We start from the raw sequence: 12477 nt of genomic DNA on the forward strand, positions 1-12477 counted from the left end.
TAATTATTGATGTGATTAGTTTTAAGTCTATATTCATTTTCTATTTGTTCCACCTGTTCTTTTTTTCTTCTGTTTTCACCTTACTGGGTCTTTATATATTTTTAGTATTAGGTTTGATTTAGCATTTTTAGTGTTATATTGTATTCCCTTTATTACCTATATTGTTAGTGATGTTATATTACATTACATAATATATTATCTATTTCTTTTTCTATGTTCCTAAATTCAGTTACTGGCTCTACCACCCAGCATCTCAGATAGAAATCTCACATTCTTGGACTTAGTTTTAGCTCACCTCCAATCAGGTACCAGGTCTATTTTTACCTTCCCAAATCTTTTAAATACAACATATCTTCTTTAAAAGTAATCAGGGCTTCCCTGGTGGTGCAGTGGTTGGGAGTCCGCCTGCCGATGCAGGGGACATGGGCTCGTGCCCCGGTCCGAGAGGATTCCACATGCCGTGGAGCGGCTGGGCCCATGAGCCATGGCTGCTGAGCCTGCGTGTCCAGAGCCTGTGCTCCGCAGTGGGAGAGGTCACAACAGTGAGAAGCCTGTGTACTGCCAAAAAAAAAAAAAAAAAAAAAGTAATCAATATGACTGCCATAGTTCGGGATCATATCACCTTTTACCTAATAAAATATAATGGCCTCTTAACTAGTTTGTCTTCTCATTTGACCATGCCCAGTCTATCAGTTTTAGATTAATGTTGAGATTCAAGGTCTCACATAATGAAATGGAAGATCAAGTGACATGTGAGATCAAAGTTCTTTAAAGACAGGGTTTTAAATGGATCTGTTTGGCCTGCACAGCTTGTTGTATGATGGAGAAACTACTGTGAGAAAAGAAGAATGAACAGGAGGAAAGATAAACTGGGGGAAAAAAAGATAATATTGAAGACAATTTTTAGTGAGTGCAGGGATTATGTGTAAGGATTATGTGTAAGATCAACAGGGGTGATGGAAACCAAAGGCTGGTGAATGGGCTAGAAGATCTCCTGACTTGCAGGGAAAAAGAAGAGGCCACCTGGAGAAAATCACCTTCAATTTATGTCCTTCCTATGCATGTTCTTAATGTATTCAATTTCATGGTGATTTGCATATAGTATGCTCAAATGGTTTAAGTGGCAAGATAATTAAATGACTAAAGATGGGTGAATGAGTGAGACATTTCTGTTTGTGTTCATATCACTGGGCCTAAGATCTACTTAAGTGAGACATTTTTGTTTATGTTTCATTTCACTGGCCTAAGATCTAACATTTTCCCCCCAGTGTGGTAAAGATAATTAAGGTTTTCAAAGGAAAGCATTTCTGGAATAGGCTTGTTGAGAAATGTAGGGTCATTGCCATGAAGTGAAGAACATCAAAAATGTATAAATTGAAGACTGGTAGGAAAAAAACATTGAAATGGCTGAAGGCATCTTGAGTGACATGACATTTACACAGTGATTTTGTAAATTTAAATATGTCACAGGATTCAAGTAAGTTGGAACATTTATTTTCAAAATGTTTTCTTTCAAAAATATTGTATGTCTGTTATGCTAATTGTAGAAATTAAAAGGTGATATTAGCAAACCTATTTTAATCTGAATTAATGCATGGCATTCTTAAAGTTCCAAATTAAATTCAAACATATTCATGCTCTGTCAACATTGCAATATCCAATTGATATTCTAAGGCTTTGGATACATTATCACATGTATTTGTTTATACAGAATTAATTAGAGTATTGAAACAGTTATCGACTGGATACTTAATAAGCAATATCATCTGAGATTTACAGTTAAAGTAGAAATAGCCTCTTTTCTTAATTTATCTGGATATATGTAAAAAAAAAAAACTCTTCAATAACTTGTCAGTGTATAAGCCTAGTAAAATGAGACAGGTTTTTCTTTGCTTAAGTAGTTTTGAAGCCTAAAGCTGCTCTCAAAAACAGTAGAAATTGGGGCTTCCCTGGTGGCGCAGTGGTTGGGAGTCCGCCTGCCGATGCACGGGTACAGGTTCGTCCCCCGGTCCGGGAAGATCCCACATGCCTGGAGCGGGGCTGGGCCAGTGAGCCATGGCCGCTGAGCCTGCGCGTCCGGAGCCTGTGCTCCGCAACGGGAGAGGCCACAGCAGTGAGAGGCCCGTGAACCGCAAAAAATAAAAAAACAGTGGAAATTGTGGTAAAGAGCAGTTGGGAGGAGATTGATAGACTCAGTGGCTAAACTGTGGATCAGCTAAATTGCCAGACAGAAAAGGGGAAAGAAACAGTTGAAAGGGGTCCTCCTGGATTTAGAAAAAATCTCAAACGTCTACCTCAGGGTTTATTTGTTTAAAGAAACTTGAATTTGATTGGATCAGTCTGTGAAGCAGTTTATAAACCAGGGCATTGTTGAAAAGAAGGTAGCAATCAGTTGGCAATTACTGTACTTTAGCAGGGTGGGTATAGTCAGGGAAAGAAGCAGTAAAAAAAAAAAAAAAAAAAAAAAAGCCCTACCGAAAGCACTATCATCTCAGGGCAACTGTAGGCATACCCAAGTCTCTGCCACCTAAGGAGCAGCATCAGAGGCTTCACACTGAGGAGAAGAAATAGACATCACTAAAGGAATCCAATAAATCACTAAATAAATAAATAAGCCAATAATAATAACAAACAAGCACCTGATGAGGAGACAGTAGCCAGAGGTAACTACTTTTTGATAAAAAAAAATGTTATAAAGTTGGTACTGGAACTCCCGCCCCCCCCCCCCCCACACACACACACACGCAGTGATTTCCAGTGTCAGCAGGCTGATTAGAAGCTGAACCTTCTGGTTCTAGGTGGTTATGTATGCAGCTAAATCCCTTCCAGGGAGAAGCTGGGAGATGGGCATTTTTGTCTGCTCCCTCTGCACTGAGTTGAGGAATGTGCTTCTGTGCTCATTTCAAAACTTTTTCTTTGATTGCTGTAGTCCTGTAGGATTTGTGAATGAAAGCCACATGTTCTGTAAGAGCTAATTGATTTGGAGCCAATATCAATATTGATTCACTGGTTTTGGCAAAGGTACCATACTAACTTCAGGTATTAGTGGAAGCTGGGTGTGGAGTATATGAAAACTCTTGGTACCATTTTGGAAAATTTTCAGTAAATCTAAAACTGTTCTAAAAGCTTAAATTTATTAAGAAAATATAAAAAGCACAGTGTTGGACCGAAAGATATTGGTCATTTAGTAATTCATTGGTGTCTTGTTTTAATAGAAAGAATGGATTATATCTGTATACACGTGTTATCCAGGATTGAGTCATACTCCAAAGAAAGAATTTTTTTTTTTGATGTTTTCTCCTTTTAACTGAATTATGTGAGGAGTACGTACTAAGGAGTGTCAGTGTTAGGAGGTAGAATATAATGCCTAGGGAAAATATTTTTAGGCCACACTTATTTTTCTTTATAATTTAGTGAAACAATCAAGATCCAGACCCTACCTCAGACCTACGTAATCAGAGTCTTCATTGTACCAAGATGCCTAGGTGAATTGTGTGCATGTTAAAGTTTGAGAGCTAAGTTGTTGCTGACCCCTTTTAAATTTGCTCTTTTCCCTCCTTTGCTATAATCCTTGCTTTCCCTTTTTATACCAGGTAGATCCATTTTTTGTTCTCATTTAGCTTTCCTGATGACCCACCAAACAGGCACTGGAGTTTGCAGCCTCTGCTAACTAACTGTTCAATTAAGTGAAGATCCTGACCATCTACCGATGCAGTTATTAATGAAGATACATTTTAAAAAGTATTAATCCTTGGTTCCATTAGACTCCATTTAGAAAGCAGAGAGGGTTAGGATTAACCTGACCAGTGAAGGGAGAAAAAGTTAGCAGCTGATATGCCTTAGAATTTAGCTACTTGTTTACACGATTACTAGTAATTCTCCCAACATTTTGTGGATTCCAATAGACCACTAACAAATGTTTAACTTAAAGTAGCTGAGTACATATACAAGTACTATTAACTTTTCTTAAAAAGTATAATTTAAAAAGTTTATTGAGATATAATTGATATAAAATTATGTTAGTTTCAGCTATTCAATATAATGATTCAATATTTGTATATATTACAAAATGATCACCACGATAAGACTAGTTAACATCCATTACTACACATAATTACAGTTTTTTTCTTACGAGAACTTTTAAGCTCTACTGTTTTAGCAACTTTCAAATATACGGCACAGTATTATTAGCTATAGTCACTGTGCTGTACACTACATCTGCATGACTTGTTTATTTTATTTTTGATTAGTGAAAATGTTCAGCAATATCCTTAGTACTATTTTTAATTGAGGGAGATAGGTAGTCTCTCTTGGTCTTAACTATTTTGTAAATCCTCATCTTGGTTCATAATATCTTTTTAGGAAAACCTGGCAAAATCTTGCTTCTAATGGCAAAAGTCAGGGATAAATTTAAATTAACAGATGTTTAAAGAATTCTACCTTTGTGTTGACGATGAGTAAACCTAAGCTCAGAAAGTTGAAATATCTAATAATGGGACAGTGGCAGGGCTGTGATTTGAACAACAGTTGAATGATTCCAATGACCACGTGATTAATCACTCTGCTATAATGCTTCTTTAGAGTTTCTGTGATAAGAAAATTAAAAAAAGGAGATGGAAAGAGAAGTATGTCCTCTCTACTCAATTTTAATCTATGATAACTAAAAAAAATTAATTTAGATCTTTTTGTTTGCGTTGTAAACCACTGGGTAAAATGCATGAACATGTGCAGTTAATTGCAGACAGACAATAATGCTCACACATTAGCATAAGAAAGTGAAAGAAGTATTTATCCTTAAGGGCGTAGAAGATAAAAGTACAAAGTCAAATTAGGAGGACTATTCTGGAAACCAAGGAGCCTAAAGAGTCTGTGGAGAATATGAAATTCAGTGTGTTAGAGTTAGCCTCTTCTGCTGCTGTAGGAGACACAGGTGATAAGTATCAACATGATCAGACATCTGAATATATTCAGCTTAAGAAAATTCTTACCCAACTTCAAGAGAACATGTTCAAATTATTCAAACCTGTTCACTCCAGCAGATGTGGCCTTAGCTCCAGACCTTTTCTCATTTACTAAACCACCCAAGGTTCTGGATAACAATTCATATGGAAACAGATTTCTGTTTATGCCGTGGTTACCAACCAGTGTTGATTCCTTGGTTCTGAATTTGTTCTTTGCTAACAATTGCTTTTTTGTCCTTCATGGTGGTAGTGTTTCAATCTTTTTTTTTCCACATCCACACTTCATCACTGAATAGGGATGGGATTTTCCTTCCCAGTGGGGTTTATAGCAAACTGCCTCATTTGTGCTTTATGAGGAACAGCACTCCCATATTATAGTGTAGATTTTGTCCTCAAAAGTCTAGGCTTTCGGGCTTCCCTGGTGGCGCAGTGGTTGAGAGTCCGCTTGCCGATGCAGGGAACACGGGTTCGTGCCCCGGTCCGGGAGGATCCCACATGCCGTGCAGCGGCTGGGCCCGTGAGCCATGGCCTCTGAGCCTGCGCGTCGGAGCCTGTGCTCCGCAACGGGAGAGGCCGCGACAGTGAGAGGCCCGCGTACCGCAAAAAAAAAAAAAAAAAAAAAAAAAGTCTAGGCTTTCAATTTTTAAAATGTGCCGATTAACCTACACGTTATCTAGTTTCCAATTATAACTCTAAATCAAAATGACTTTATTAAGTACCTGTCCTTTGATAAGCACCATATCAGTATTAAGTAGATGGCTGTGATGTGTTTCCATGGTTGACATTTTAATGCTTAAATATCTATTTAGGAATTGCTTGGAAAAAATATATGTATTTGTTAATAAATGTAAGTTCTTACAAATGTGTATTTTATGTGTGTTTATTATTATTACTTGTTCATAGCTAGTGGCTAAACAGAACTGGATGTCAGCAGTAGAGAAGAAAAATTAGCAAATTCTTGAATCAAAAATTTATTTATACTGTTATTAAAGAAAGAATGAGCACTCTAATTAAGATAATGTGTATATTAAAGTGTTGACTGAGCCTGGGGCTCTGCTGTGGAAAGGGAAGACAGTAAAAACTCAAATTACTAATGAACTTTATTTGTATTAATGAAGGAAGAATAAGTTATATGAGAAAATGATCAGTTTGAACATGAAAAGTAAGAAAATTTGAATTAATGCGTTTACGAATGGTCCCTCTATGGTACGTGGAGTGATCTTCTTCTGATCTTCTCCTTTGAGATAAGCCAGTATTTGTACCAATGTTTGTTTATATTTGCTTTTAGTAAAAGAACATGTATTTACATGGAAGTACACAGTTGTGTGACATGTTTGCTAACACGTTCAGAGACCAATTAACAAGCCAGATATTTGTATGGATATAAGGTAACTTTTTACTCAGTAAGGCTTAATATCCTTTTCTCTCATTGCTTTTGTCATTCATTCCTTTCTCCTGTGGAATAGCCATCCCTTCAACTCACCCACAAGACCACTCCTTCTATGTAACCCTCACCTGATTCTCTCCCTTGAGTGAAACCTTTTTAAGCTATGTGCATCCACACATTCATAATTCCTCTGATTGCCTTTAGTATTTATTATACATCACTCTGCATTGTTATTTCCCTTTGTGTATATATTGTCATCTGTAAGCCAAAGAGATTGGGAATTGTTTTCTAGAGTGTTTTATGTTTTGAAGCTTTTGCAAAAAAAAAAATGTGTACTCTCTATTTATTGGTTGGCAGTCACCCTTTGACTGACCATTCCTATTTTTCTATTAATATTCTCTTTTGACATCTACATTTTTTTGACTATTCTAACCCATTCACACTCATTTATTTTTTTTTCTTTAATTTCATAGCCTTTGCCCTTGCCTTTAGTGACATGTAATTTATTGTGTTTCTATTGTAAATTTACATGTCTGCCTCTGTATTTTTAAAGGCAGGGATCCTGTCTTTGATTTATTTTACAGTCATTCTACATTCACTGAGAATTTTCTCTGAGGCCAGTCATCATCCTTTTCCCTAACAGATACCAGGGGTTGAGGGAATCATAAACAGTAGATGTGTTGTAGTAAATAGATGAATGAATGAATGAATGAAAAATATTTGGCACACTCATATTTACTGATATTGCTCATGTTCAATAAGTATTTTATTATTTTCTTGGATTAATAATAATTACTTTATAGGTGATCCAATTTGCAATTTTAGGCAGCATTTATCTGGCCAGTTGCAGTAGTGTGAATTTGTGAAGAGTAGACTTAGCCACTGAGTACCTAAGTTCCAGTTGACTTGTTGGAATTACTTATAATATTTAGTTTTCACTTGCCCAGTATATAAAATGAGGCATTTGATTAGTTGAAAGCAGTTGTCTTTTGCAAGCCTAGAGTTTTCTGACTTTAATTATGTCTGTATGTAAATGGACCATGGAAGTTGAATGCATGCATTGTACAATGTGTGACTTAAGTATTTTTGTTTTGAGTTAGAGTTCAAAGTGATGCCTTTCCCCCCCAAAAAAAAATTTCAAAGGGCACAGGATTGTATTCGAGTAAGGGCATGGATATTGAATGCAAACAGATTTAGCTCATGTCTAAGTTCTGCCATTTATTAGCTATGCAATTTTTTTTTTTTTTTTTTTTTTATTTATTTTATTTATTTATTTTTGGCTGCATTGCATTCCCGTTGCTGCGCGCGGGCTTTCTCTAGCTGCGGCTCGTGGGCTGTAGGCACGCAGGCTTCAGTAGTTGTGGCGCACGGGCTTCGTTGCTCCGCGGCATGTGGGATCTTCCCGGACCAGGGCTTGAACCCGTGTGCCCTGCATTGGCAGGCGGATTCCCAACCACTGCGCCACCAGGGAAGCCCTGCAATTTTTTTTAGGCAAAAAAAGATAAATCTTTCTGAGTATAAGTTTGTTAATCTCTATTATTAGGAGAATCATAAATCAACATTTACTTCATAGGACTGTGCCTTTCAGGGCAATACAGTATGTGAAGTAAGTAGCACAGTGCCTGGCACATGGTGAGCACTTAAGGAGTATCAGTTATTATTATTATCATTATTATTAATACTGGAAAAAATTCGGTATTAAGAAAATATTTCTCTGGAACTGTCTGACTCTTTGATTTTGTTATTTTGATTTCCCCCCCAAATATTATTCCATATTTAAAATACACTTGGACAGTTTAGATCTTCATTTTTGTTATCTAAGTATTTCATTCTAGATTTTCACATCTTCCCGGACTTTAGTTATGCTTCATAAAGTCAGCAAAATGATAGGTCACTTTGAACAATATTTAAAAGTGATTAGGATTCATTCACTAAAGTCTGCAAATTTGATATTATTCACCCTCAAAAAAATTACCTTTGTCATCTTTGCATTACATTCATCATCTTTCAGTAATATCAAAGCTTGGCGTTTGGCTTTTATGGATAGAAGCACCAAAGTTTAAGAAAATTCATCTGAGCAGGTATTAAAATGGGGATGTTGAAGTTACAGCATAGTAATTGTTTGATCACATCCTAATTGTGTATTTAATATTTTTCTAGTCTCTGAATATATGAGAAACAAATATATAATCATACTATCCAAGAAAGTAAAGGTCTTTTAACCAGGGCTTTGTTTGTCTTGATTAATTTATGGCAATAGTAGTTTCCTCTCTCCATCTAGCAAGACCTTTTGACAGTTTTTGCTGAACAATGTTCTAGAGGTTGGTTGAAACAACTGATTGGTTACTTTTTAAATCTTCATGTGGTACCTAGTGTGGAGTGTGCTGGGCTGTTCACAGAAAAGTTGTTGACCAGCTGGAGGTTATAGTCTTTTTTAGAGAAGTAATAATTTAACTAACATTTACAGAGTTTCAACTATGAGGCAAAATACTCTGCCAAGCGCTTAGGAAAAAAGAATAGTGAGGGTTTAGCCCCAGTATTCAGATAACTTATAACCAAATATGAGAATGTATTTGTGTAAGCAGGTACTGGCAGTACTTTATGGTGCTAGAAGCATACAGAGCATCATACCTAAACCACTAGGGGATTGGTGCAGAGCAATTAGGAAGAGGACTATCAGGAAAGTTCCGGGTAGTCACACACTGGGGCTTTTTTTTTTTAATGGGATTTGATGCATTTTGTAAATTTGGAGGCTTTATGATGTAGAAAGAAACCTGAAACAAACCATGTCTCTCAAACAGCTCTGAGTGAGATAATTAAATATATTTTTTGCCATGAGATTTACATTTTTATGTGCAAGTCAGAACTGGCCTGCATAGCAGGTGGGTGAAATAAAGCTACATGGTTCAGGCTCCTAGCCCCCCATGTTTCATAAATGTCTATAATATATCTCATAACATTGCACACACTGTGACAGAATCCAGAATCCAATAACTCTCTGCCTGGAAACAGTAGTTTCCCTTTTTTGAAGAAGTTGTCTGTTTTGGTGAAATACAATTACTGGGAGAATAAAGAATCTGAAATAAAGGCACAGGCACCATTCCTTTTTCCTGACCTTCCCTCTTAGTGATTATAGTCACCTAACTGGCCAGCCAGCAGGCTCTTTCTTGCCAAATTTATTTTTTAATCATTTGATATGACAAAAAATTGCCATTAGTACTAGAATACTGAGACTGCATAATGGTTTGCCACTATGAAAGGAAATGTCTCTAGAGCTTTGCCTGGGGGAGATCAGAGTCCTGTCAAAACATTCTATTCCATCAGATTAATCTCTTAAATATGTTAGAATACTTCCATTTATAGAACTCTCTTGTGACTTATAAGCAGTGATATTCAGGTACTGACAAATGGATTGATAAAATCTTTCTGTGGCTTGATAGAAACAGAGCAAGACAAGCTAGGCCTTTTTTTGGGCACTAGTTGTACAGGAATACATTGATTTTAAGGGGCACAACCATTTCTCCTTTGAATTTCTATGATTTTATGATTCTCCCTTGCATCCTATGATTCTGAATGAATTTTTAAAATATTAGGCAGTGATATTATTTTTTTGAAATAGGAATATTTATTGTTTTACAAATATTGTATGGGATTGTGTTTATCATATACCTAGGGCATTAGCATCTGGAGACACATACTGTTATCTATTATTTGAAAATCACTGCACCAGGTATTATAGGAGATAATACACTTCACAATTCCACATAGCAACCAAAAAATTCCCAGATACTTCTTGATTAACCACCTTTTATTGCAATTAACATAAGTAGTGATCCTTTTCTCAAAAGTTATTTCTCTAAACATTCTAGCACAAAATTATATTAAGATTTTTCATTCAATATGGCAAAGATATTGGCCTACCTCCATGATGAGCCTATTAAAATTGTAGTAGAGGAATAAAAATGATGTTAGTAAAGAGACCTTTTATCTGGATTGTGGTAATAGTTGCACAAGTTTATATATATGTCAAAGCAGAACCAATTGTATACTTTAAAAAAGTGAAATTTAATATATTTCAATTATAGCTCAATGAAATTGTAAAAATCAAAATCATATTTGAGTTGAGACCATATTTGACTACCTCTTTTCTTCTGCAATATGTCCCAAGTTACCAAAACCTAGTTCGTTTTTCAGCAAAATAACAAGCTAGTGGTCCTATTGTGCCTTAAGGAAGGAGAAATGGAACAGTGTGTCTTCCATTCGGCAGGTATGGAATATATTTTGTAAATAATCTTTTAAAAAAGGAAAACTCACACCTTTGTAGTGTAATAAGCACATTGTAAATGTATTAATTCTCCATCTCTTGTAACCACTTGAGAACAGCTCTCTGTTCTTTTTTTTTTGTGTGTGTGGTTTGGTTTTAATCTTTATATAAAACATTCTTTGGCTTGAATCTGAGGTTAAGCTTTTAATAATAAACCAGAGACACTAAGTGCATACATATATTTTACATCTTCTAATGTTTCAGTTATTTATTGCTCCATGACAAATGACCCCAAATTTCCTTGTGTAAACAATAATAATTATTTGTTTTACTCAAAAATTTGCATCTTGGGCAAGAGTCAGTGGAAACAAATCATGTTTGCTTCACAAGGTGTCACCTAGGCCAGCTCAACTACTGCAGACTGAAATCACATGAAGACTCCCTTGTTTACATTTTTGTAGTTGATGTTGGTAGTCAGCTGGGATGTCAGCTGGAGCTGTCTGTTACAGCACCTACATATGTCTGCTCTGTATCTTCATAGTATGCTAGCTGGTTTCCAAGAGTAAGCATTCTACAAAACCAGCTGGAAGCTGCTTATTAGTTATCTCTTGGTGTGTAACAAATTACCCCAAAACTTAGTGGAATGAAACTACAACACTTACTACCTCGCAGTTTCTTTGGGTCAGGAATCTGAACATGTTTTAACAGTGTCCACAGTGTGAGGGTCTCTCAGAGGCTATAACCAAGGTGTTAACTTGGGTTTTAGTCTTCCTAAAGTTTGACTGGAGATATTTCCTTCTAAGCTTGCTCACTTGGTTGTTGGCAGGATTGTTTCTAATAGGCTGTTGGACTCAAGGCCTTTGTTTCTCACTGGCTGTTGGCCAAAAGTCATCCTCAGTTCCTTGGTATGTGGGCCTCTGCAACATGGTAACTTGCTACATCAATGTGTGCATGCTGGGAAAGCAATAGAAAGTCCACTAAGACAGAAATCAAGTATTTTGTAATCTAATCATGAACATCACATCCCATCTCCTTTGTCACATTCTGTTCCTTAAATGCATATCACTAGGCCTAGCTCAGACTTGAGAGAAGATTGCACAGGTATATGAATACCAGATGAAGACCATCTTTGAAAGCTGTCTACCATAGCTATATTTCCTTTTATGACCGAATCTTAGAAATTATGTAACATTGCTTCTACTATTTTCTATTTGTCAAGGCAGGCACAAAGGTCTGCCCAGATTCAATACTGAACCCACCACTCTGTGAAAGAAATTTCAGTTCCCCATTAAATCAAGAGCATACTGGATGGAATGTATTATAGAGGCCACCTCTGGAAAATGCAATTATCCACACTTGGTAATTACAAATAGGCAAGGATTCATTCTTAGATCATATATTTTTGATTACTATTAACATTATAAAATGTAATATTTGAGTTATTTTTGTCTCCTTTTTCTTCTAGAAAATATATAGACCTTTCAAGAAAATGTGAAACTTCATTATATATTACAAAGAATATGAAAAAATCTATGAAATTATAAAAATATTTGAGATGACAAAAAAAATCTTGTTGTATGATGTCACAAAATACCCTAATGATCAGTCATAAGTCTTTTCACACAACCTCTGAATCTTCAATTATAAATTATGTTTTGAAAACATGCCTTGGTAATAGAAGATCTAAATTTTAATAATTTTTCCTCTACTTATTACATATATGACCTTAAGAAAATTATTTAATTCGAGGTTCAATTTCCTAATTAATAAAATAATAAATCATTAACTCATAGCATTTAAATGTGAAAATTAATGTGTTTATCTAATGTAGTTAGTAACTCATCAGTCTTGTATGGTGGTCCTTT

Source organism: Phocoena sinus, chromosome 6 (genome assembly GCF_008692025.1).
Source record: "Phocoena sinus isolate mPhoSin1 chromosome 6, mPhoSin1.pri, whole genome shotgun sequence".
NCBI classification, from domain to species: Eukaryota; Metazoa; Chordata; class Mammalia; order Artiodactyla; family Phocoenidae; genus Phocoena; species Phocoena sinus.